Below are 6,135 nucleotides of genomic sequence, written 5' to 3'. Positions count from 1 at the left end.
GAGAGAGAGAGAGAGAGAGAGAGAGAGAGAGAGAGGACAATGATCAGTTGACAGCTATAAGATACTAGGTAGTAGTGTATGCTTTTTGCCTTTGTTTCAGGGTCTGTGTCAGTTCCTAGGTAACTGCTCCTGCCTAAGCCCGTCAGGGTTTGTGTCAGGGCCTAGGTAACTGCACCTGTTTAAGCTATACTGTCACTATGTTGCTTCTGCTCTTACTAGGAAACTTTCTCAGCTTAAGTTGACTACAGATTCTGTTATGTTCTGTGCCCTTGGAAACCAATCACAATAAAAGTCATTAGAACTGCTTTGTAGAATTAGCCATAATAAGCTTGAACCCAAATCAACCACTCAACAGCTCTTCTTTCACCTATGTATAAGCTTTTCTGGTTATGTGCCTTTATAAGTTGTCCTTGGGATGAACCCTAACATAAGAGAGACACCTGCATCGATATAAGAAGCTATTTGGAATAAGACTTCCATTTTAAATAGTGATCTAGTAAAGTTTAAGTTCCCAAGACCTTCCTGGAACCTGACGTCCTACTTGGCAGAAAGAGACATATACAAGGGTAATCCTGGTTGGCAAATTAAGACAAGAATGTTAGACAAGTTCCATCCTGGTAGACAAGACATGAATGTTAGACAAGGCAAGTCCATGCCATGGTTGGATAACCCACCTAATGGAAACAGGATAAATGTACAACAAAGACATGTTCCTAAGGAAATACCCCTATCCCTAAATTCTGATGGGTGCAATAACTTGGCAAAGATCTTAACTCAATGTCACGGTTCAGTTCTCAAATCTGAACCATGGCCCTAGTCAACCAGTTCTGGAGCCTATGCTCAATAATCTCTCCCTGTCTGAATAAAATTGGTGTTTGTATGGTTGGTGAGGCAATCCCTAGAACCCTAACAGTGTGTGCTTGTGAATGTGAGTGCAGCACCCTCAGAAATCAGAAGAGGGAGTTGGGTACAATACCCAAGCTTGGCTACTAGGGACCAATTTTTTTTTTTTTTTTTTACTGTTTTGCATAGTATAATTAAAAGATGTGAAATGAGACATTTCTATAGACTGCAAGGTATCTCAGTGTGTGCTTATAGTCCCAGCTGCTCAGGAGGCTGAGGTAGGAGGACTGCCTGAACTCAGGAATTGGAGACTAGCCTGAGCAACACAGGCTCTCTATTTCTTTTAAAAGGGAAGAGAACTAGAGGAAGGGAGAGAGAGGGAGGGAGAGAGGGAGTAAAGGAGGGAGGGGAAGGAGGCAGGCAGACACAAGGACAGAAGTGAAGTTCCATGAGGCTCTTTTGTGTGCTTGCACCTTGATGGTTGTGAGCAGCTTGGATGATGCAGCTTCTTACTCAGGGGCCCTGGGAGACCCCTCTGCCACACCTAGAGGGTGCTATGTGGGCACGAGCTGCTTTGTTGTTGGTGACCCCTCTGCCACACCTAGAGGGTGCTATGTGGGCACGAGCTGCTTTGTTGTTGGTGAGCCCTCTGCCACACCTAGAGGGTGCTATGTGGGCACGAGCTGCTTTGTTGGTGGTGGTGCTTTGTTTTGTTTTTAAATATTCCTCGAGAGGAGCTCTGTGTGCAAAAGAAGAAATCCTATTTGAGGATAGATTTTTAGACACTGTGTTTAGGGCTAAGAAGGTGGCTCAGTAGGCAAACTGCTTTTCATGAGAGAATGAGGGTGGGGCATGTGGGCTTGTAACCCCCCCATGCCGGGGAGACAGTACAGGGAGACCCTGGGGCTTGTCAATCGAGTCAATTATTGGAAAGCGTCAGGTCTGTCATCTGACATTTCCACATGTATGTACAAATGTGTGCACATAAATGTATATATTTGCATACACAAAAGTTGTATTCAATTTACTTAAGAAATATATTGAGGAAAATAGCTGTTCATTCTCTTTAAGCTTTTAACTTCAACTAACAACATTCATTTTATTTATGAACTTAAATCTTTTTTTTAAAGATTTATTTATTATTATAATTAAGTGCACTGTTGCTGTCTTCAGACACATCAGAAGAGGGCATCAGATCTCATTATGGGTGGTTGTGAGCCACCATGTGGTTGCTGTGATTTGAACTCAGGACCTTCGGAAGAGCAGTCAGTGCTTACCCGCTGAGCCATCTCGCCAGCCCAAACTTAAATCTTAACAATTGTTTTGAGGGGGTATTTTATGTTTACCTTAATTAAATCCCCTTATATATTTTAAAGGGAGTTTATAAATGAGTACATTTGAGTTTATTTATAAGGATTTCAAATGCTGAACAATCAGAACATTCCCAAACACTTAAACAATTCTAATAAGGATAATAAATTACACTTCAAAATATAGTACATCTCAAGTACTCATAAACATTCCAATATTGTTTACAAATCTAGTAAAATCACAAATCTAAACAATTACTCAATTACACATTTTAAACTGGAATCATGAGGCTCATATATTAAATTCTTAAATACTGACATATAAACATTGAAAATGCCCAATATACACAGATCACTGTGGAACCATGGAGAAAAGTGTTCCCACTCCATTTGAACCAAGGTCAACAGAGGCTTGTGCAGAGAGAAAACAATTAAGCCAACCCCAGCAGCTTGCAGTTTTCACCTGAGATGGAGGAGTCTATTTATCTTGAGACATTCACAGACAAGAGGAATCACCACAGCAGAGACTCCATGAAGGGGCTGGACTCCACTGCCTAAGTGACATACCTGTTCTAAGGTGCCAATCTCTCAATCCCTCCCTCCCCCTCTTCCTTCTTCCCTCCCTCCCCCCTCCTCCCCTTAGATAGTTTTGATGTGTTTATTGATTGCCTAATTCTGGTCATGAGCTGCTCCTCACATTCCACCCTACGTATTACCCTAGTAGGACCATAGCTCCTAGCTGTCACGTGATACCCAGGTAGAACCTACATCTCTCTAATGGCTTTGTTTAGCCCCACATTTAGAACACAGAGCTCATACTGGAGCCCAGAACTCACAGAGGGCACAGATACATGCTAAGCCTCTGGCACAGGTCTCTCCTACACTCTAGTCCTAAGAAGCTGTTTTGGCAGGGTAAGGGCAGGGGCGTCTTTCTTTTGTGTGTCTCCCATATCTGGGAGTATTTTCCTACTGTGCAAGCGAGTGGGGTACATGGGTTTCTCCAAACCTCATGAACTCGAGAACTTTATCTCTACGTTGCCTTTTCTCAACTTTTTCCCCTTTAAGAGCTTTAGAAGGCAAACACAAGAGATCCACATCTCTTCCCCCTTGCTTTTATTTATTTTATTTTGCTTCTTTGAGATAAGGTCTTGCTGAAGAGCCTGGGAGGCCTTGCTTATGCCGGGCGGGATTCTATAGAAGTGTCTTCTTATTTGAATTTCTCTATCTTCCTCCCTCCCTCCCTTACTCCTCCCTCCCCTTCTTCCCTCCTTCCTCCCTTCCTCTTCCTCCTTCCCTTTGTCCCTTCCTTCATATTTTCTCCTTTTCCTTCCTACTTTTAGAGAACTATGCAATCATGCAAAGAAAAGACAGTATAAGTACTTCCAATGATGCCCTTTACTGTGTATTTAAAAGCAAGTCATTTGGCCAAGAGGATCTCTGAGTTCAGAGCAAGTTCCAGGAAAGCCAGGGCTCCATAGAGAAACCTGGCTTCAAAATAAATAAAGTAAAATAAAATAAATACAAAATAAGTGAGGTGCTTGGCAGTGAAGCTCTTGCGCGCTCACCCTCACCTGATCTTGCTTTTCCCTCCATGAGTCTGAACAGTTTGGAGCTGATGCTTATCACTCATATACTTTTATTTAATAAGTTCACTCATTGTCAACAAACAGCTCTACATCTTCTGAATCATAATAAATGACATCGTATAATGCAGCCTCTGGCCAATTGCTTTGGTATTCGGGAATATGTGGTTTTATATACAAACAGGTCATTCCTTCTTTCTCAGCTTTTCAAATGGACAGGTTGCTTGCATTTTATCTACCCAATCATACGAGAGAGAGAGAGAGAGAGAGAGAGAGAGAGAGAGAGAGAGAGAGAGAGAGAGAGAGAGAGAGAGAGAGAGAGAGAGAGAGAGAGATAGTCTTGCTATATCCTTTGTGGTGTAAGTTGAAACCCTTCTCTATGAATTTTTTTTGTTTTGCTTTTTTTGGTTTTTGTTTTTAATAGGAGTTGGGTGGTTGCATGAGTCTTTACAGAGTGGGAGGTGGGACCCTCCCACCAGGAATAATGGGAATGTCCTTCCCTCCACATGCCAGAGAACCGTATCAGACTTTGATAGATGATGAGACATGATCTCTCTGGTTGCTAATTGTTAGTCAGACTGAATGGGACACTCAGAGACTCATTGACCATTCTCTGCAGGATTTTCTAAGCTGCAGTTTCATCTCCTGCACTCATTAGTAAGAGCTAGTCTAATTGTTAGGCTGGATGGGACACTGAGAGACCCATAGACTGTTCTCTGCAGTTTCATCTCCTGCACTCATTAGTAAGAGCTAGTATGGTAATTTTAAAAAGGAAGAAAGGGATGGGAGCTTGCACAGCCCTACAAAGAGAATGTGTTTGTTTTTCTCTCCGAGGTCCTGGCGATCAAAGCCAGGGCTTGACAAGTGCTCCACACTCCAACTTTCCACAATGCCTCTTTTACTACTCTGTAGTTGCCTCTGGCTGCAGGACCACCTTTCTCCTGCTCCTTCAACTCCTTCCTTTTGTTGTATGGCATTACCCAGCCAGCAGGGATCTTTTCTGTTTTGTTTTGTTTTTCAAGACAGGGTTTCTCTGTGTAGCACTCTCTGCCCTGGAACTTGCTCTATAAACCAGCCTGACCTTGAATTTAGAGATTTGCCTGCCTCTGCCTCCGCAGTGCTGGGATTAAAAGTGTGTACCACCACTTCTGGCTAAATACCCTGTAACTGTCCACTCCCAAATGCTTGGTGGCTGCATGGAAACTCTTCCAACCAGCGTGTGTGTTTGTATGAGCAGCTTGGCCCTTTGTGCTTAAAGCGTTGCACATCGGAACATTCTTCATTTTGATGTCTGGCCATCCCCTTCCTCACTAATGCCTGGATTCCCAACATTAAAGAGTCTCCACATTTTCCCTAAAAGCTTGGAAGCCTCCACTGTATTCCAAGAGCATGAGCAGCTGTTAACAGGTATTTGGTATCTATTAACTGTGTCTCTTTCACTTCATTTCACAAAGAAAGTAACATTAGTATTTTTGTCATCATTTATTATAGTTTTTAAGGAATACTCAAGCCACCTGTGCAAAAGCAATGTCTAGCACCCAATTTCCCCACTGGATCCAGGGCTCCCCAGGTATAATCCAGCTTCTTGATTTGTACACTTGAAGTTGGATGCTAGCAAACCTTAAATAGTGGCATGGCAAAATCCTTGATGTATTGTATGAACATTCCCACACATTAATAATAACCTTTGACTATTAAAAGTTTATTAAGGGCTAGCAAGATGGCTCAGCTGGTATAGTCACTTGTCACCAAGCCTGATGACCTAAATTCAATCACCAGGACCATGTGATGGAAGGAAAAACCCAACTTCAGACCCCCATACCCAAGAATGTATGTGTGCACAGGCATGTATGTATGTATGTATGTATGTATGTATGTATGTACGCATGAAGGAGTGTGCATGCATGAACAAATACAAACATACACAATAAATAAATGTTAAAAGTATTTTAAAAAATTTATTAAACATCTTCATTTGGTTTTTCATGTATTCTTTTTTTTTTAAAAGAGCTCTATTGGAATATAATTTCCACATCATAAAATTTACCACCTTGAAATGTGTGGTTTAACAGCTTTTAGTATCTGGAATTATATACACTCCCATCATGATCAGTTTCAGGTCCCTTCAGCACCGCAAAGACAGACTCGGTCTCCTTTAACCACCACTCACACCCTCAGACTTAAGCGACTCCTGATCTTTCTGTGCTTATATGTTTGCCTCTTCTGGACATTTCATAAAAGTGGAGTCATTTATCTGGTCTGTTATGACTGGCTTCTTTCACTTCACACAGTGTTTTTCAAAGCTTGTCTTGTTACATCATATATAACACTTCATTCTTTTTTAGTGGTCAAATAATATTCCATTGTGTGGATATACCACATTTGTTTATCCATTCACC

Source organism: Mastomys coucha, unplaced genomic scaffold, assembly GCF_008632895.1.
Source record: "Mastomys coucha isolate ucsf_1 unplaced genomic scaffold, UCSF_Mcou_1 pScaffold14, whole genome shotgun sequence".
NCBI lineage: Eukaryota > Metazoa > Chordata > Mammalia > Rodentia > Muridae > Mastomys > Mastomys coucha.
Note: the sequence above shows the minus strand (reverse complement) of the source record.